The 21,721-nt window shown below is 36.2% G+C and overlaps 1 protein-coding gene, 1 long non-coding RNA gene and 1 pseudogene across 15 annotated transcripts in view; 1 reads left to right on the top strand and 2 right to left on the bottom strand.

The window, feature by feature from the left end:
• SLC9A9 (solute carrier family 9 member A9) overlaps nt 1-21,721 on the bottom strand; it is a 693,980-nt gene that overhangs the window by 616,439 nt on the left and 55,820 nt on the right. The window lies entirely within an intron of this gene.
• LOC109491467 overlaps nt 1-21,721 on the top strand; it is a 67,708-nt gene that overhangs the window by 32,097 nt on the left and 13,890 nt on the right. Inside the window, exon 6 of one of the 4 annotated variants that reach the window (XR_006585438.1) lies at nt 2,040-2,396. The exons of the other annotated variants lie outside the window; for them this stretch is intronic. This is a non-coding gene — a long non-coding RNA (uncharacterized LOC109491467). Of the gene's footprint in view, nt 1-2,039; nt 2,397-21,721 lie in introns of those variants that run through there. 4 annotated transcript variants of the gene reach the window in all.
• Nucleotides 13,079-16,909, bottom strand: LOC101096097 (annotated as a pseudogene).

The following is a 21,721-nucleotide window of genomic DNA, read 5'->3' as shown; positions in this document are numbered from 1 at the left end:
CTTATCCATCTTACAATGTAAATGGATGTGGCTGCAAAATATGTCAGGCTCTTTTCTTACACTATTAGAAAACCATGGGAAAGCTATAATATAATGTTTCATATCACGGTTTGGGTGATGATTAAACTAGTGTGTTCACTACAACATAATGCGTCAAGCAACACATTTATAATCTTTAGTCACTTTTTTGTTTATATATTATACTTCAAAACAAGTTTACTTTTTTGAAAGTATAATCCTCAATTTGACGTCTGTTTGCATGTTTCCTCACTTCTTTGTTTCATGTTTCAAGTAACTAGAACATCAGGAATTGACAATTTTATTTACATATTGCATTCAGTTTTATACGTATTTTATAAATAATGACATTTTTGTGTGTGTTGGCAGAAAAAAGGAAAAAATTAAAACATAACTGCAATATTCAAAAGAAAAATGAAACTTGTTTGTGAGGATTATACACTACAAAGCTTTGCATGGTTTTCAAACCATGAACTTTCAGAAGGAGGTATCATTATTGGTATCCAAGTCTTGGGGATGGATCCAAAGAGAAGATGGATATTTGTGCTGTGATATCTCTGGAGCTTTTACTTCTGGGTGGAGCAGGTCAGCAAAGGGCCTCTGGACACTGAAAATTTGGGCCTTCTGAAAGAGGTTTGTTCATCCTTACTGTAACCAGTTGACTTATCCTGAACAGAACAGAAATGGCCACAAACCACCCCTTTGCAAGTTAGTAAATGACACCTAAAATACAGTGCTTGAGAGAAATGCTTGCCATTAAAAATTTTTAAACTAGGGAAAGAAATTAAATCCTGTTAAAATCCTCGGGACCAAATTTCTGCAAACCACCCAGACTGTTGGTTTTATTTTTGCGGTTTAATCTCAAGCTTCATTCTTTTTATTTTGCTTTAGTTAAGACTACAACTATCACTTCTTTCTTTGCCTCTGTTTCTATTCCCTCTGCAATCTCTCATTTCTTTTTTAAAAAATTTTTTTAACATTTATTTATATTTGAGAGAGAGAGAGAGAGAGACAGAGTGTGAACAGGGGAGGGGCAGAGAGAGAGGGAGACATACAATCCAAAGCAGGCTCCAGAGCTGTCAGCACAGAGCCCAATGCAGGGTTAGAACTCATGAACTGCGAGATCACGACCTGAGCTGAAGTCGGATGCTTAACCGACTGAGCCACCTAGGTGCCCCTGCAATCTCTCATTTCTGAAAATAATTTCTTAAAAAAAGTATCAACATTTTAGTAACACCTTTTAATAAAGTACACATTTCTCTTCACAAAAATTAATATTGGGCCATAAAAACTTTTGACCCATCTGACCACTAATAAAACAGAAAATATTAAGTGAAAGTGTTTTATTCCAAATGACATTGCCACCTACTTTTTAATAGTATTAGAATAATCATCTTAATTCTCTCTTGGAAAGAAAAATCCATTAAGATCCTTTAATGAAGGAAATATATATTTATAATGGACCAAATGGCAACATGCCTTTGTCTAAAGCAATCATACTGCCCAATAAAGGAAGATCCACATTTAAATGTGGTGCCTCTGAACACCAAATATTACAAGAATTCTTAGTCAGCAGGATGCTATGCCAAAAGCACTCCACAGATTGGTTTACTCCTTTTTACTATCCTGTTGCCTCATTTTCAATATTTCTTTAATATTAATAATAGCATACTGGATTGTTCCAACAGCATAGACCTTAACATCCTATGCTCATTTATCTCTGGATCTCAGAGCTATTCAAATCAATAAATATTACAAATCCTTCTCACTGGAAACATTTTTTCACTATTTTATGTTTACATGTTTCTTCCTGCCTTCCTCTTTCCTATGCAAGCCACGTCTCTGCCCTCTGTTTTGCTTATTGTTTCCTTTCTCTCTTGTTTGTTCAGCTCTGTACAATCATTTCTCTTTGCTCTGGCCTTTGCTCCAGCCTCATGTTCATTTCAGCCTCCACCTTTTTTCCCTTCACAAACGTCTTTGATTCTAGTTGACAGTTTAAGATTTTTTCTTTTACTTTCCAGAGGCGCCTGTTGCCATAGTGACACATGACGATGATAAAGACCATGACTGCTTCCTCTGGCACTCCAGTTGCTATAACAATGCCAGTTAGCTGAAAATTCTGTGGAAACTTGTGAGAAGGATGCTAGTTCACACCTTTTTGTGGGACAGTCTGCCAGAAAATGCTTCTTAGTTAATGGTTGTTTGTACCAGTAAAACTTGAGTCCATTAACTTAAGGGCAGCCCATACTTCAATAACTAAAAAACTGAAACACCATTATTTTACCTCTTTATACCCTAGAAAATTCTCCCTTCCCTGTCTTTGTTTGACTCCCTTCCTATTTTATTTATTTTTATATTAAAAACATACCTGATGTAGACTGAATTGTGTCCCTCCAAAATTCATATATTGAATTCTAACCTTCAGTATGATTGTATTTCGATACAGGGCTTTTGGGAGGTAACTAAGTTTAAATGAGGTTATAAGGGTTGGGCCCAAATCTGATCGGATTGGTAGCCCCAGGAAAAAAGGAAGAGAGGTAGAGATACCTTGTCTCTCTCAACCATATGAGAATGCAGCAAGATAGGCATCTACAATTCAGGAAGAGAGCCCTTACCAGGAACTGAATCTATCTGCACCTTGACCTTGGACTTCCCAGTCTCCAGAACCGTGGGAAAATAAATTTCTATTGTTTAAGTCATGCAAGGTTATGGAATTATCCATATTATTATATTATGCATATTATCAAGCTTATGGAAGCTTGAGCTAATACAATACCTTAATATTAATATTGCTGGATCTTGTTAAGTGCTTTTGATTTTCAAAATATCAATTTCTGGAAATGTACCCAAATAAGGTAATTATAAAATATTGCAATGTTCATTATCAATATTTCATCATTGAGTACTAGATGAACTAAGAGAAAAAGATGAAAACATTCATTGATATTTTTGTGTCCTTTGTGTTCTTGTTACAGCTGTCTTATTCTCAAGAAAATATAAAGAAATGTATAATTATCTTCATCTTTATAGTTACTAGAACTCACTCATCAAAAGATAGACAAAACTTTTACTTTGTTGCAATTGTGTCACCTCCCTAGGATGTAAATCTAAGCAGTTTGCGACCGCTGGTACTGGTCTCCTTTGTGCCAACTCACATGGAGGAAGGGAGCAGCTAGATGATCAAATCTTGCTTAGGACTGATGTCAGAAGACCTAAAACTGCTTTTAAAAAATAAAGACTAGGGGCACCTGGGTGGCTCAGTTAATTAAGCATCTAACTTCAGCTCAGATCAGGATCTCACAGTCCATGAGTTGGAGCCCTGCATTGGGCTCTGGGCTGACAGCTCAGAACCTGGAGCCTGCTTCAGATTCTGTGTCTCCCTCTCTCTCTGCCCCTCCCACACTCACGGTCTGTCTGTCTGTCTCTCTCAAAAATAAATAAACATAAAAAAAATTTAAATAAAGTCAATTTTTTTTAAAGTATCTGTCTAGTGACACAGTTCTAGTATTACAAAATGTCAGAAGAAAGTTAAAAGCAACCATGCACAACCAGAAAGGAAGAAGAAAAACTTGGTACATCTCAAAGAGTGTTAAACTAAGGAACATCAGAATACAGAGTTTTGCTAGAGAAGATATTATGAATTGGCTTATTCAATGGCTCCTACATTTACTTCTACCAAAGATGTTAATCAACATGACATTAATTTATCTGAGTAGATGTAAGACTTCATCATGTTGAAAGTGTCAGTATGTTGTATTTTCAGTGCATAAGTTTACAGATAATTTTGAAGTGTAAAGACACTGAAATCGTTTGAGAATTCCTAGGGAATTTTAAGGAAAATGAAGGTTATCCTTATACAATGATACTGAAAGTAGTTTCCAGTTACACAGACAGTCCCCAACTTATGATGGTTTAACTTACAATTTTTCAACTTTACAATGGTGTGAAAGTGATAGGCATTCAGGAGAAACTGTACTTCAAATTCTGAATTTTGATCTTTTCCTGGGCTAGTGCTATGCAGTACCATACTCTTCCATGATTCTGGGCAGCAGCATCAAGCTGCAGCTTCTAGTTGGCCACGTGATCATGAAGATAAACAAACGATAACACTTAAAACCATTCTCTGCCTACACAACCATTCTGTTTTCCACTTTTGGTACAATATTCAACAAATAACATGAGAAAGTCAACACTTTATTATAAAATAGGCTTTGTGATAATTTTGCCCAACTGTAGGCTAAGTGTTCTAAGCACATTTAAGGTAGGTTAGGCTAAGCTATAGTGTCCAGTAGGTAAGGAGTATTAAAAGCAATTTGTACTTAAAATATTTTCAACCTATGATGGTGTTATTGGGACACAACCCTATAACTCTATAAATTGAGGAAGATCTGTATAATTGTTCTAATTGTATTATAAAACTACCTGATTTTTCTTATTATGGTAGAATAAGATCCTCTGTGCTATTATCAGTAATAAGAATAAATAAAAGGGCGTCTGGGTGGCTCAGTTGGTTAAGCATCTGACTTTAGCTAAGGTCATGATCTCTCGTTCCTGGATTCGAGCCCCACATCCAGCTCTGTGCTGACAGCTCAGAGCCTGGAGCCTGCTTTGGAGTCTGTGTTTCCCTCTCTCTCTGCCCCTTCTTGGCTCCCACTCTGTCTTTGTCTCTGTCTCTCTCAAAAATAAATCAACATTAAAAAAAATTTAAAAGAATAACAGTAACTTCCTATTATGTGCCAGGCGCTATTCTAAGTGATTCACATCCATTATTTCTACTTTTCATTACAAACTTGAAAGGTGAGAAACTAATACATGGAAAAACAGGTTGTGGGAAGTTAGATAACTTATCTAACTTGGTCACAGTTCCAATATTTCCCTTAAGGTTCAAGAATTTAAACTAACACCACAGGCCAAAACATGATCAGTCAAAGGAGCATACCAGGAACCCCAAGGTTAGCCCTATATTCAGTTGCATAAATTCTGGAATCACAACTGCATCAAATTGGCTGGATAATTGCTATATATGTATATTACCTTTAATGCCACCTGGTTTATTTATTGAACTATCTAGACATTAACTTCAATTGCTTTTCCTCACCACTCTGCCTTGATGAACCAGTAGAATATAGCTTGAAAAAAGCAAATGAGATTTATGAAAACTTAAGTGGTTTCAGAATGGGTTTAATTATTCAAGAGACCTTCAAACCTGGAAATGTAAAATTTGATCTCCAAATTGCTCCAGCTTTCAGTGACTGAGTGGTTCTGTGTGTGTGTGTGTGTGTGTGTGTGTGTGTGTGTGTGTGTGTGTGTAGAGAAACAGTGAACGTGTGAGCCAGAATGGGAGTGGACTGACTCAAAAGGAATCACATCTGTCACTATATTTTGTAATTTCATTGGTCACTTTAAGAGCAATAGATTAGAAATTGTTGCAATATGTAACCACAACCAACTTTAGGACACCTATATATTACTAATTGACATACAATATAAATAAATTACCCTTCAGAGTGTTGTAATTTTGCACACACTTTAGTCCCTGGAAACCCCAAAGTATGAATGATTCCATCTAATATCCAGACTCTCAGTCCAAATCTTTCTGGTTTCTTTTTTTTTTTTTTTTAATTTTTTTTTAAACGTTTATTTATTTTTTGGACAGAGAGACACAGAGCATGAACGGGGGAGGGGCAGAGAGAGAGGGAGACACAGAATCGGAAACAGGCTCCAGGCTCTGAGCCATCAGCCCAGAGCCCGACACGGGGCTCGAACTCACGGACCGCGAGATCGTGACCTGGCTGAAGTCGGACGCTTAACCGACTGCGCAACCCAGGCGCCCCAACCTTTCTGGTTTCTTAAGGGGGAAAGAATCCCATCAATAAAATGTCTTCAAAGAACTGTCTTCTTTTTGAAAAATGTTCATATTATACTGAGCTGCTCAACAAAAATATGAGGATTTTATTTCTGAGAGATGTTCCCACTGAAAGGAGAAGAGAGACTGGAATTAAAAGGATAGCCTGGAGGAGGACAGACTAACACTGTGGGCAGTGAAGCAAAGGCCTGTGGACTTCTGGACTTCTGATCTCTCTAGTCTCTGAGCTCTCAACTCCCTTTCCTGTGCTAACCCCAAAGAGTAGGGTATTATTAGTTTTTAAGTCTTGGGTCATCCTGAGCACATCCTCCAGGTTTAGAAGTATTTAGAATATAAATCACTTGTAATGAGAAGTAAGGGTCCTCCTTGATTAATCCCTAGAAATTAGCAAACTGGTAAGTGCAGTAAGAAAGTAATTAAGAGTTTTGCCTTTTTATCCTAGCCTTCTCACTCCCTGAGTAACTTTGGGCCAGTTATTATTTCTGGCCTCAGTTTCTTCTAAAAATTTAGGGGTATTATGGTATCTCCATAATTAATACTATGGCTAATAAACTGAGGAATAACCTGTATGCATTTCAGCTCTTCAGACAAGAATGATGTACAATTGTTCCCTGGGAACAATGATGCCATAACACATTCAAGGGAGGAAAGGTAGAGGACTAGATGAAATAAGCCTCTGGTGCTTTGGGCTAAGATCCTGCAATATTGACAAATTTATCCCCCTTGTTACAAAAAGTATTCGAGGTGACCTACAAAGATACATGACAAGCAGAATAAAATAAACTGATGAGGTAAAGTTGGAGTAAAAGAAAAACAAGTTTAGTCTAATACAAGCACATCACATAGAAACAGAAAATTTGGAAAATTTGTTTTTGACTATTCTGATAGGTGAATTAAAGAGAAAAATATGGTCATTTCTAAAATTCACTGTCTTTTAAGTCCTATGTTGCTGGTAGTTGGAGGGTAGATAGAAATGGGATGATTTGCTCAGAGAACAGTTGTTCCTAGAACTGAAGTAAGAGAGATGTTTTTCATGGTTCCTTATAAAGGAAGAATATGTGATGTACTATAGTGATTTTCAGCTGGGATATGCAACAGAAGAGGACCTTTGTTAACATATGCAATTATATGTTAACATATAGAATCATATCCCTGGGACTCAGTCTCAGATTTATGATTATCTTTGCATCTATGCATTTGACAAGAGCTTCAAGTGCTTTTGATCTAGTGAGGTCTACAAACATGCTTTAAAGACCCACCCCTGCAATGAGGATAATGGTGAGTTTCAAGTGCTGTTTTCTCAATACATTCTTCAATAGAGGCAGGTGGCATAATGACAAAGCACAATTAAATAAAAGTAATTTTATGAGGACCAAAAAAAAATAGTCTGGGTACATAGCTCTCTCCCAAATCTATGTCTGATATACAATGTTAAAATTTTAAACATCAAGAGGGATTCAAAAATAGGTAACTCCCTATTGTGTTTCCCTTTAAAGTGAATGGAAGCTGGTCCCAAACAACCTCACTGTCTGTTAGAAAAGCATAATGGAGAAAGTCCAGAAGCATGTGCAAAATTGTCTCTTCCTTTTATTCAAAATGATTATTCCAATTCCTACATAATTCACAGGAAGACTGAGATTCAGGATTGGCTTCTTGACTTTCATTTGTCTATAGTTTCTTAGAAACTTGAAGCTTAATTTTTAAAGTATGAAGGTACCCCTATGTGAATTTTCCTCTGAAGTTGGAGGTTGGAGGATGGCCAGGAAACTCCTCCCCTTTCAATCTTCTCTGCCTCCTCTCCTCCTTCCACCCCTCCATCATTTTAACTCTTGGTTTGCCTCACCCTATTTTTTTTGAAAAACAACTTTACTGAGATACATTTACAAACCAGCAAGTTCAAAGAACATATTTCTATAGTTTCTAGTATATTCACAGACCAGTATGACCATAACCACAATCAACTTAAGACACTCCAAAGAAAAACCCTTACTCCTCAGTTGTCATTACCTGTGGCCCTTCCTCCCAGTCTCTGGCTACCATTAATTTATTTTCTGGTCTCTATAGATTTGCCTGTTCTGGACACTACATATAAATGGAATCATATAATTTTGTCTTCACGGTCTTTTAGAGTCCACTCTATTCTTCCTCTGGTTCAGCCTTTTGTGCTAGATTATTTCTAAGCTAAACAAGGTGAGGGATGGGAAGAGCTTCTAATGTTCTATTAGGAGGTATATGCAAGGTAATCACACTACCTGTTTAAGATCTTTTTTGGTAGGCCATTCAACCAGCTTTATCATCCTCACCTCAGGAAGTGACTAGGTCCGAGGAGGATGAGGAAGGCACAGGGAGGGAAATAAAACCTTTTTAAAAACTGATTTTTTTAAATTAATAAACCTCATTTTTTAGAGCAGTTTTAAGTTCACAGCAAAATTGAATGGAAAGTTCAGAGAGCTCCCATGTACTTCCTGTCCCCCTACACATATAATCTCTCTAATTATAAATATCCCCCACCGGTGGTACATTTGTTACAACCCATAAACCTACACTGACATATGTATCAATCAAAGTCTACAGTTTACATTAAGGTTCACTCCTGCTGTTGTACATTCTATGGATTTTGACAAATGTATAATGACATGTATCCACCAATGTAGTATCTTACAGAATGGTTACACTATCCTAAAAATCCTCTGTGTTCTACCAATAAATTCCCCACCCCTCATCCCCAACTCCTAAAAATTACAGATCATTTTACTGTTCCCATAGTTTTGTCATTTTCAGAGAGTTACATAGTTGGAATCATACTGTATGCAGCTTGTTTAGAGTGACTTCTTTCATTTAATGATATGCATTTAAGGTTCTTCCATGTCTTTTCATGGCTTGATCATTTCTTTTTTAGCACTGAATAATATTCCATTGTCTGGATATACCAGTATATTTATCAATTCGCCTACTGAAGAACATCTTGGTGTCTTCTAAGTTTTGGCAATTATGAATAAAACTGTTATAAGCATCCATATGCAGATTTTTGTATGGACATAAGTTTTCAACTCCTTTGAATAAATACTAAGGAGTGTAATTGCTAGATCATATGGTAAGAGTGTATTTAGTTTTAAAATAAACTGCCAACCTGTCTTCCAAAGTGGCTGTTTCATTTTGCATTCCTACCAGCAATGAATGAGAGCGCTGTTGCTTCATATCCTCACCAGTATTTTGTGTTGTCAGGGTTTTGGATTTGGGCCATTATGATAGGTATGTAGTGATACATTATTGTTGTTTTAATGTGCAATTCCCTAATGAGATATTTTCATATGCTTATTTGCCATCTGTATATTTTCTTTGGTGAGGTATCTGTTCAAATCTTCTGCCCATTTTTAATTGGTTTGTTTATCGCTGAATATTTAGGAGTTCTTTGTATATTTTGGATAATAATCCTGTATCAGATGTGTTTTTAGAAAAAAGAAAAAAAAGATGTGTCTTTTGCAAATACTTTAACCCAGTCCTGATTTGTTTTATTTTCTAGACATTGTCTTTCACAGGTCAGAAGTCTTGGGTTTTTTTCTTCTCCTCTGTACTTTACTTTTTTTTTCCAGTTTGATTGAGAAATAATTGATATAATCACTGTGTAAGTTTAAGGCATACAGGAAAATGGTTGGCCTTACATATATCATGAAAGGATTACTACAATAGGTTCAGCTATCATTCATCATCTCATATAAACACAAAAAAAGAAAAAAAGTAAAAAAAAAAAAAGAGAAAAAATTGTTGCTTGTCATCTGATGAGAACTCTTAGCTACTCTCTTAACTTTCCTATATATCGAACAGCAGTACTAACTATGGTCATAATGTTGTATATTACATGCCTACGTTTTCTTTAGCTTATAACTGGAAGTTTATAACTTTTGACCACCTTCCTCCAATTTCCCCTTCCCCCATCCTCCACTTCTGGTAATCTAATCTCTCTTTCTATACGGTTCTTTTTTCTTTTAGATTCCACATATAAGTGAGATCATACAGTTTTTGTTTGATTTATTTCACTTAGCATAATGCTAAGTGGACTTCAGGATCCATCCATGTTGCTGCAAATGGTAGGATTTCCTCATTTTTTATGGCTGAATAATATTCCAATGTGTGTGTGTGTGTGTGTGTGTGTGTGTGTGTGTGTGTATGTGTGTGTATCATCATTTTTGTATCCATTTTGATGGATACATCAATAGACACTTAGGTTGTTTCCATATCTTGGCCATTGTACATAATACTGCTAGGAACCTGAGGGTGCAGACACCTTTTCAATTTAGTGCTTTCATTTCCTTTTCATTTCCCAGAGGTGGGATTGCTGAATCATATGGTAGTTTTATTTTTAATTTCTTGAGGCTTCTCTATATTGTTTTCTATAGTGGCTACACCAATTTACAATCTCACCATGAGTATACAAAATTTCCCTTTTCTCCACAGCCACATCAACATTTATTATTGCTTGCCTTTTTGATAACGGCCATTCTAACAGGTATGAAGTGATATCTCATTGTGGTTGCAATCTGAATTTCCATAATGACTAGTAATGTTGAGCATGTTTGATGTACCTCTTGGCCTTTCATATATCTTCTTTGAAAAAATGTCTATTCAGGTCCTGTACCTATTTTTATTTTATTTTTTTTCCTTTTTTAAACGTTTATTTATTTTTGAGACAGAGAGAGACAGAGCATGAATGGGGGAGGGGCAGAGAGAGAGGGAGACACAGAACCGGAATCAGGCTCCAGGCTCTGAGCCATCAGCCCAGAGTCTGACGCGGGGCTCGAACTCACGGAACGTGAGATCATGACCTGAGCTGAAGTCGGACGCTTAACCGACTGAGCCACCCAGGCGCCCCCTGTACCTATTTTTAAAGTAAGCTATTTGAGGGGATTTTTTGTTTTTGTTTTTGTTTTTGTCATTGAGTTGTAGGAGTTCTTTATATACTTTGAATAATAACCCCCTATTAGATACAGGATTTTGCAAATATTTTTTTCTTATTCCATATGTTGTCTTTTCACTTTGTTGATGGTTTATTTTGCTGTACTGAAGCTTTTTTAGTTTGATGTAGTCCCACTCATTTATTATTATTTTTTTTATTTAGTTGATTGTGATTTAGGCGTCATATCCATCAGGGAAATGTAAATCAAAACTACACTGAGATATCACCTCACATCTGTCAGAATGGCTAAAATCAACAATATAAGAAACAACATGTATTGGTAAGGATGTGGAGAAAAAGGAACTCTCATGCAGTGTTGGTGGGAATGCAAACTGGTGCAGCCACTCTGGAAAACAGTATAGAGGTTCTTCAAAAAGTTAAAAATAGAACTACCTTATGATCCAGTAATCTCCCTACTGGTATTTACCCAAGTATACAAAAACACTGATTCAAAGGGATACATGCACTCCTATCTTTATAGCAGCATGACTTGTAATAGCCAAATTATGGAAGGAGTGTCCATCAGTAGATGAATGAATAAAAAAGATGTGGTATATATATATGCATATATACATATGCATATATATATACATACATACATATGCATATATATACATATATACATATATATATATATATGCCCACCCACATTATATACCCACATATACACATATGCACAATGGGATATTATTTAGCCATAAAAAAAGAATGAAATACACCATTTGCAATGACATCAATGGAGTGAGAGTATAATGCTAAGTGAAGTAAGTCAGAGAAAGACAACACCATATGATTTCACTTATATGTGGAATTTGAGAAACAAAACAAATGAGCAAAGAAAAAAAAGAGAGAGAGAAACCAATAAACAGACTCTTAACTATAAAGAACAAACTCATAGTTACCAGAGGGGAGGTAAAGGGGATGGGTGAAATAGGTGATGGGGATTAAGAAGTGCACTTGCTGTGATGAGCACTGGGTGATGTATGGGACTGGTGAATTGCTATTTATGCTCCTGAAAATAATATAACACTGTATTTTAACTATACTGGAATTTTAAATTAAATTAAATTTAAAAACAAAATATCATTACCAAGATCCAGGTCAAGAAGTTTTATTCCTATGATTTCTTCTAGGACTTTCATAGTTTCAGGTATTATATTTAAGTTCTTAATCCATTTCAAGATAACTTTTGTGAGTAGCGTAAGATTGGGGTCCAGTTTCATTCTTTTGAATATCCAATTATCCCTGCACTATTTATTGAAGAGACTGTCTTTTCGCCATCGAGTATTCTTGGTTCCCATGTCAAATATTAGTTGACTATATATGCTCGGGTTTATTTCTGGGTTTTTTATTCTATTCCACTAGTCTATGTGTCTGTTTATATGCCAGTATAATTGTTTTGTTGTTGTTGTTGTTGTTGTTATATTATAGCTTTATAGTATAGCTTGAAATAAAAAGTGTTATGCCTCCTGCATTGTTCTTTCTCAGGATTTCTTTGGCTATTTGGGATCTATAAGTTCCATAAAAATTTTAGTGTGAATTTCCTCTACTTCTGTAAAAAATGCCATTGGAATCCAAACAGAGATTTCATTGAATCTACAAATGGCTTTGGTCAGTATTAACATTTTAACAATATTAATTAATTAATATCAATTCTTCCAATCCATGAACATGAGATACCTTTCCATTTATTTGTGTTCTTTGATTTCTTTCATAAGTGTCTTATAGTTTTCAGAGTAGAGAACTGTCACCTCCTTGATTACTTTTTTTCCTGATTTTTTAACTGTTTTTGATGGCTAGTGTAAAGAGGATCAATTTAATTCTTTTTCAGATTTTTGTATGTTATTTTTTATCTTGCAACTTTACTGAATTCATTGATTAAATCTAATGGTTGAGGCTTTAGGATTTTCTATACGCAGTATGTCATCTGCAAATAAAGATAATTTTACTTCTTCCTTTCCCATTATGATTGTTTTATTTATTTTTCTTGCCTGATTGCTCTAGCTAGGAATGCCAGTACTATTTTGACTAGAAATGGTGACAGTGAGCATCCTTGTCTTGTTCCTGATCTCAGAGGAAAAGCTTTTAAACTTTCATCATTGAATATGATGTTAGTTGTGGGCTTGTCATATATGGACTTTACTATGCTGAGATATGTTCCTTCTATCTGTAATTTGTTAAGAGTTTTTATCATGAATGTATGTTAAATTTTCTAAAAATGCTTTTTCTGAATCCATTGAGGTGATCAAACTTAGTTTTTTTTTTTTTTCTTCAATTAATGTGATGTATCACATGAATTGATTTGTGTATGTTGAACCATCCTTACATCCCAGGAAATAATGCTATTTGATTATGGTGAATGAACCTTTTTTGAAGTGCTTCTGAATTTGGTTTGCTAGTATTTTATTGGGAGTTTTTTCATCTATATTTATCAGGGATACCTTTTCTGGCTTTGGATAACGCTGGCCTCTTAAAATAAATTTGGGAATGTTCCCTCCTCTTTGATTTCTTTTTTTCTGAAGATTTTGACAAAGACTGGTGTTAATTCTTCTTTAATTGTTTGGTAAAATTCACCAGTGAAGCTTTGAATTCCTGGCCTTTTCTTTGTTGGGAAATTTTTGATTAGCAATTTGATAACCTTACTACTAACTGATCTATTCAGATTTTCTACTTTTTCCCAATTCAGTCTTGGTAAATTATATATTTCTAAGAATTTTTCATTTCTCCTAGGTGTCTAATGTGTTGGTATACAGTTGTTCATAGTGCATTTTTATGATTCTTTGTATTTCCGGGGTATCGGCCGTAATGTCTCCTTTTTCATTTATGATTTTGTTGATTTGGATCCTGTTTTTTCATTAGTCTAGGTAAGGATTTGTCAGTTTTGTTCATCTTTTCAAAAAACAACTCTTAGTTTGGTTAATCTTTTCTATTGATTTTCTGTTCTTGACTTCACTTATTTCTGTGCTAATCTTTACTATTTCCTTTCTCCTACTAACTTCAGGCTCAGCCTTTTCTTCTTTTTTTAGTTCCTTAAGGCACAGAGCTAGGTTGCTTATTTGAAATTTTTATTGCTTCTTAATATAGATGTTTATTGTTATGACCTTCTCTCTTTAAAATACCTTTGGTGCATCCCATGAGTTCTGGTATATTATGTTTCCATTTTCATTTGTTTCTAGAAACTTGTTTATCCCTCTTTAATTTCTTTGATCCATTGGTTTTTAAGGGGAGTGTTTAATTCCCATGTATTTATGAATTATCCAGTTTTCTTCCTGTTACCAATTTATAGTTTTATGCTATTATGGTCAGAGAGGATATTTGGTATAATTTCAATATTCTTGAATTTTCTAAGACTTGTCTTCTGGTCTAATATATGGTTGTCTTAGAAATTTTTCCATGTACACTTGAGAAGAAGGCATATTCCACTACTTTTAGGTAGAATATTATGTATGTCTGTTAAGTCCACTTGGTCAATAATTTGTTCAAATCTGCTCTTTCTTCATTGATTCTGTCTGAATGGTCTATCCATTGTATAGTGTGAAGAATTAAAGTACTCTACCATTATCATTTCTCTATTTGGTTAGTTTTGCTTTATATACTTAGGTGTTCAGGTTTTGGGCACATATATATTTACAATTGTTATATCCCCTTGATGAACTGACCGCTTTATTATCATGTAATGATCTTGGCTCTCTTTACTATTTTTAGTTTAAAATCTATTTTATCTGATGTAACTACCCCTGCCTTTTTTTTTTTTTTTTTTTTTTTTTGGTTACCATTTGCTTGAACAACTTTTCTCATTCCTTCACTCTCAGTCTATGTCTGTATTTAAGGCTAAAGTGAAGCAACACCCAGGGTCCCAAGAATAAGAACAGGGTGCAATGACAGCTGGCACCACTGAAAGCTGTCACATACCAATCTTCCCTCCAACTGCAAACAATACCAACCACCTCACCTGCAGGGCCCTCATTTCCTTCCAAAGAGAAAAATACAGGAGACACAAGACCACCACTCTCTCAAGAAAGCTCACACCTTTTGGAGAAATAATGGATCCACTATGGCTACAAATGTGCCACAGGCCAGAATTCTAGACAAGATATTGCATGCTCCCACTATGATTTGTTGAGAAGAACAGTCATCCCTGTGGTCTTCTACCTGAAAGCCCAGAACCTTATCTTACATCAAATAGACCTTGAATGAGGCTCACTGACAAACTCTGACAGCCCTGAGAAGGTTCAGAACTGCGACATGTAAGGTAGGCCTGGTTGGACCAGACCTGAGAAGGATGCCTGGGAGATAAAGCCTTGCATCAGGCAATAGACCAATGCTGCTTCCATGGTTTGGACAAAAGTACTGTGGAAACCTGAGATGCTGGCATCAGCAGGAACTGAGCAAGGAGTACAGAAGCCCTCTGCACCATCTCTGCAACTTCTCTGTAAACTAGAATCACTTAAAAGTAAAAAAATATATATTAAAAAATAATAATGAAAATAAAGTGAATCTCTTGTAAGTAGTATTTCATTGGGTCTTGTTTTTTGTCCATTCACCCATTCTATGTCTTTTGATTAGAGAATTTAATCTATTTACATTTAAAATAATTATTGATAGGTAAGGACTACTACTGCTATTTTGTTAATTGTTTTCTGGTTGTTTTGTATATCCATTGTTCAATGTTCCTTATCCTGCTATCTTTGTTCATGTTTTGATGTCCTTTGGTATCCATATGCTTTGATTTCTTCTCCTTCTCTTTCTCCATCTTTTTCTTCCTTCTTTTTAAAAATCTATCATTGTTATAGGTTTTTCCCTTGTGATGACCATGAGGCTTACATAAAATATCTTAAAATTATAATACTTCATTGCATACTTTACACTTTTACTTCTCCCTCTCACATTTTAGGCTATTGCTGTTACAACTTACATATTTTCGTAGTGTATAATTAATAAGAGATTATTCCAGTTATGGACATTTTTATTATATTTATTTTCTTAACTTTAAACCATTGTTGTAAGTAAATTACATACCACAATTACAAATTACAGAGTCTACCCTTGACTATATATTCCATAACCAGTGACCTTTACACTAATTTTTTTACGTTTTTATGATGTTTGCTAGGCTCTTTTTATTTCCATTCAAAGAACTCCCTTTAGCATTTCTTGTATGGCAGGTCTAGTGGTAATGAACTCCGTCAGCTTTTGGTTTTCTGGGAAAGTCTTTATCCCTCCTTCATTTTTGTAGAATAGCTTCACTGGGTATAGTATTCTTGGTTGACAGGGTTTTTTTTTTTCTTTTAACATTTTGAATATGTCATCCCATTCTCTCCTGGCCTCAAATATTTCCGTTGAAAATTTTACTAATAGCTTTATGGGGATTCCCTTGTAGATACTTCTCCTTTCTATTGATGCTTTAAAAATTTTTTGTTGTTGTTGTTCTGGATCAAACATTTTTATTTATTTGTCTGCCAAACACAAAAGCTGATTTCTATCTATAATTATTTTTTAAAGATAAGAAACAGTGAGTCAAATGAAGAAACAACTGTGGCCTAACTGTGAAGACTATGGCACTCACCATGAGGCTGTAGGGAGAAATGGTAATGACATTAGCAGGCTTTCTCCAAGAAGGCTCTGCAGCACCTCACACACTGCTAGTAGATAGTCTCAAAGTCAGACTCATTCCCATAATAAATAATAAATTGTTTCAATAATAAATTGTTTTTGTGGATAACTCTCAAGTAGTTCAATTTTAGATTTGCATTTCTTTTCCTATTCAAGTATCTCAGATTGCTTTCATCCATATGTAGTATATAATCAGATGTAGCAAAGTCTTCTTTGGTAACCTGCCAGGCAATGTTAACCCCACAGACTGATGGGAATAATATGCTTTTTTATTTAATTGTGCCCTCCATAATTGGGAGGGTTTGCTATTTCATATGTAGATGTCACTACATTTTCTATCCTCCAATTATCTGAAAGCTTTTGATCAGTTACAAGTTTTCTGAAAACTTATTCTGCAATGGGTGACTGACATGTTACCCAGACACAAAGAGCATAGACTTGGATATCTGCTCAGCCATCTTCCCATGCACCAGTATTATATTTTTCAGCTCTAGAATGTTTTTTTTTTCTTTTCTTTTCTTTCTTTCTTTCTTTCTCTCTTTCTTTCTTTCTTTCTTTCTTTCTTTCTTTCTTTCTTTCTTTCTTTCTTTCTTTCTTTCTTTCTTTCTTTCTCTTTCTTTCTTTCTTTCTTTCTTTCTTTCTTTCTTTCTTTCTTTCTTTCTTTCTTTTTTCTTGCTTTCCTTCTTTCTTTCAATTCTATTACTTAGTCAAACTTTTCATTTTGTTCATGCTTTGTTTTCCTAATTTTGTTTAGTTGTCTGTGTGTTCTTGGAATTCACTAGACTTCTTTAAGAAAATTATTTGGAATTCTTTGTCTTATAGTCCATATATCTCCATTTCTTTAAAATCATCTATTAGAGCTTTATTAGTTTCTTTTGTTGGCGTCATATTTACCTACTTTTTGTGATCCTTCATTCCTTATGTTGCTATCTGTGTATTTAAGTAATCAGGTTCCTCTTCCAGACTTTACAGGTTTGTTTTGGCAGAGACAGGTCTCCAAACAGTCAAATTCAAACAGTCAACAGTTTGTGTTTCTGGACATGTATACTGGTAATGTTCTTGGGTAGGTGGGGCCTGTGATTATGATTTATTTTGGGGTGAGGCAACTGTGCAAGTTCTGAGGCCAGGGATGGAGATGGTGGTGCCACTGGGTGAGAACAGTTGAATAGGGCTGCTTTTTTGGTTCACTACCCAAGTGAGGCTGCAGGATGGGTTCCATGACTGTCTAGATTCTCTGTTCACACTTACTAGATGGTTAGGTTTGGGTACTATATTCATTAATAGATGAGGCTATGAATTATCTTTCCTTCCCTGACTGGTCAGCAGTATGGGACTTAGGGCTTGTACAGCTCATTGTTTGGGGACCCAAATCAGGCAAAAGTGTGCACTAAATTTGCTTGTCAGCTGAGGCCACCAATTCTTCTTTGTAGACAGGGAAAGTCACAGATGGCTCTCTGTTCAAGTGTCACTGTAAGCAGGGCTATTGGATAGACTCTACAGCTTACCATGTGCTCTGGTTAGGTTCCTTGGTTAGGCAGGCTTGAGGCTATATGCAGCGATAAGTGGGGCTACAATTTAGTTTCTCTATATGGGCATAGTGGGAGAAGCAGCTGTAAAACTGGCAAAGCTCTTTGTTGTCTTAACTCAAGCCAACCTGTGCCCCAAATTCCCTGGTTGGAAAGGGCCACTGGCTTTGCTCTGAAAACTATTGGTTCTGCCTACCTGTGTCTCAGCTTAAGCACTACTGCAGCACAGAGCTCCCAGGCATCCTTGCCAGCTCTTCTGGTCAGGTGGGACAGGGAGCCACAGCAGGTAGGCCTATGTTCAAGCTCCCTTGTCTGGAACAAGGAAAGGGGAAGGGTCACTCCAGGCAACTCTCAATTTCCCAGGCTATCTAGCTGGGAGTGGTTGGGAGCTACCCTCAGCTTTGGCTATGAATTAATCCTTCTGCCTATGTATAGCACAGAAACTTTCCTGTGCCTGGTACTGGCTTTGCTCTGGAGGTGATAAGCTCTACCTACCCACCTCTCAGTTTGAGCACTACTGTTCTACACAGCTTGTAGGTGTTCCTCTGGCCAGTAGATGTGACCAGGAGATACTCACCATAGTGGGCAGGGCCATTATTCAGCTCCTTGCCTGAGCACGGGCAAACAAAGCTCTAGGGCTAGCAATACCCTTCATTTAAAAATTCAAATCAGGCAGATCTGCACCCCAATGAGTTCCCTAGTCAGACTGCATTACCAATATGTTTCTTCAGATGAGCAAAACCATTGGTTGAGATTACTACTTTATCATTGCAGGTATAAACTTGATCTGCCAAGATCCATGTGCTTGTTGTTATAAGATCCTCCCTGCTTCTCCATCATAAGTCAGATTCCCAGTGGTCAAGCCCCCAAGGTTCCCCTGAAATCCCCATGGAGTGAGATGAGAGTAGAGGTTCCCACAAAGCAACCCCAATGGTCAGTGGGGAAGACTGGTTGTCTTCCCCTGGGTTCTCTTTTTGTCTTACTGGAGGACCTAATGGCTCAAGGAAAACCCCTCCATATAGTGTTGCACTGGCCTGAGGGAAGTGAAAAAAAGTCATTAGGTAGTCACTTCTCTTACCCTTCTAATGCAATCTGTCTTGTCTCTGTGGTGTAGGAGGTGATTTAGACTCACCCTCATGTTCTAGAATTCTTTCAGTGAAGTTCTCATCTTGAGTAGTTGCTAGCTGTCCTTCTTATGATGGGGAGCAAAGTCAGGAATGATCTACGTTACCATCTTGGTGAAGTCTAGTTTTAATGAAGTCCAGCTTATCAATTGCCTCCTTCATGAACAATACCATTGTTGTTGTATCTAAAAGTAGTCACCATATCCAAGATCACCCAGATTTCTCCTGTTATTTCCTATGAGTTTTATAGCCTTTTGTTTTGTATTTGGAACTCTGATTCATTTTGAATTAACTTTTGTAAGGAATGGTCTATGTCTAGATTTATATTTTTGCATGTGGTATCCATTTTTTCCAGCACCATTTCCTCAAAAGACTATCTTTGCTTCATTTTATTGTCTTTGCTCTTGTGTTAAAGATAAGTTGACTATACTTATGCTGGTCTATTTCTGAATTCTCTATTCTGTTCCAATGAACTACTTTTCTATTCTTTCAGCAATACCACAGTTTTTTGAATACTGTAGCTTTATAGTAAGTTTTGAAGCTGGGTAGTATAGTTCTCTGAATTTGTTCTTGTCCCTCAATATTGAGTTAACTATTCTGGGTCTTTTGCGTCTCCATGTAAACTTTAGAATCAATTTGTTGATATCCACAAGGTAAGTTGCCAAGATTTTGATTGGGATTGCATTGATTCTCTATAGATAAAGTGGGAAGAACTAATATCTTGACAATATTGAGACTTTCTATCCATGAACATGGAATGTGTATGTATGTATGCATGTATTTAATATCTTTCATCAGAGATTTGTAGTTCTCTTTACATAGATTTTGTGCATATTTTGTTAAATTTATACCTACATATTTAAATTTGGGGGGTACTAATGTAAATGGTAATATGTGTTTAATTTTAAATTTACTTATTAAATGCTGGTATATAAGAAATTGATTGACTTTTACTTAGTCCCCATTAAAGTGTGTACTGAGGGCTCTGCAACTGTACTAGTTACAGGGCATGTATAATAATAACTAGTTATCAACCTCAAGGAGTAAGGGGGAGGCAAAAGAGAAGGAAACATGTAATCACATTTTTAGAAAAGAAAAAGCTATCCCAATCCCAGTCTGAGAAAAAAAAAAAAAAACATGTTTTGAGTGATGTAATTTATTATGTTCTTTTGGGAGAAAGCGTTACTCCTAATTAATTTTTAAACAATTCCCCTACAGATTTTAATAGATGAAAATTTGCTCTGGGGAATCAAGTGACTGGTTACCCTGATGACTGCCAATCAAGAATCTGATGATCTTTTTTTAAAAAATTTTCTAAGCTTATTTAATTATTTTGAGATATTGCATGCATGAGCAGGGGGTAGGGGTTGGATGTGGGGGAGGGGCAGAGAGAGAGGCAGAGAAAGAATCCCAAGTAAGCTCCACACTTGGCATGGAGCCTGACATGGGGCTTAATCCCATGAACCATGAGATCACGACCTGAGCCAAGACCTAACAGTTGGACACTTAACCGACTGAACCACTCAGTTACCCCTAGAATCTGGTGATCTTTAACCAAACATTCTTTCTTCTTTTTTATATCTGATTCAACAATAATTATGTAATCATTCTTCTAACTATAAAATTTCTTACAAGAAAGCATCTTTCAATTGGCTAATATACACTCTTACAGGTCTTTTCCTTGCAGCAAAGTTCTAATAAACCTCGACACATGCTCATAACTAAATTGCCTGAAAAGCTTTATTTAACATTGTAATAGAAAATTAGTCAGAGTTGTAATAGAAGTTATCACAAGGATGTGGGGAGCACTTGAATTTTGGATGTATGAGTGGGTGGGGGTGGAGGAGGAAGGCATTCATTCCGAAGTGACATCTAAATTGAATACTACAGAATGAGTAGAACAAAGGGCAGTAGAGAGATGGGAAGAGTCTGAGACAGTAGCTAAGAAAAAGACCTAGAAGGGAAAAAGTATTATCTGTGTAGCAGGTGGCTACCCTGCCCATGTACATTGGGCTTGAAAATGTCCTGTTCTCCAGTGCACATTCACCTTGCCTGTATCTGCATCTAAACCTGAGATTTCCCCCAGGAAGCAGAGGGGCATTTTTCCCTTTTTTGGGAAATGCTGGTAAAAAACCTGGAAGGAATATAACATCCCCAAGGGTTGTCCTCAACCAATGACAGAGTGGTGTAGCTGATACGTAAATTCCCCCATTTATTCTCCCCTTGGATGGGATAATTCTAAATATGTTTCACAGTGTTTCCCAGAATTTCCCCAGGGATTTGGCGCCAGTCCAACTGTGGGCACTGGGTTCCTTTTCCTGTGTCACTGCCCCACTTCCCACCAGTATGTTCTGAGCTTCCCAAATAAAGTGCTTTGCACACCAGGCCTTGTCATAGGGTCTGTTCTGGGGAATTCAGACTGAACAGCCTGTTTGGGGTAATTGCAAGCAGTTAAGCAACAGAGAGAACTTGTGATATGCAAAAAAGGTAAAAGCGAGGTTGGGCTAGAGTATGTAAGGCCCTGATTTGCCATATTCAGCAGATAAAAATCACGATGCCCAGTTAAACTTTAATTTCAGATAAACAACAAATGACTTTTTAAAATAAGTATGAATTGGGC

Source organism: Felis catus, chromosome C2 (genome assembly GCF_018350175.1).
Source record: "Felis catus isolate Fca126 chromosome C2, F.catus_Fca126_mat1.0, whole genome shotgun sequence".
Lineage (NCBI taxonomy): Eukaryota > Metazoa > Chordata > Mammalia > Carnivora > Felidae > Felis > Felis catus.
The sequence above is the reverse complement of the archived record's forward strand: the minus strand, read 5'-3'. Positions and strand labels throughout refer to the sequence as shown.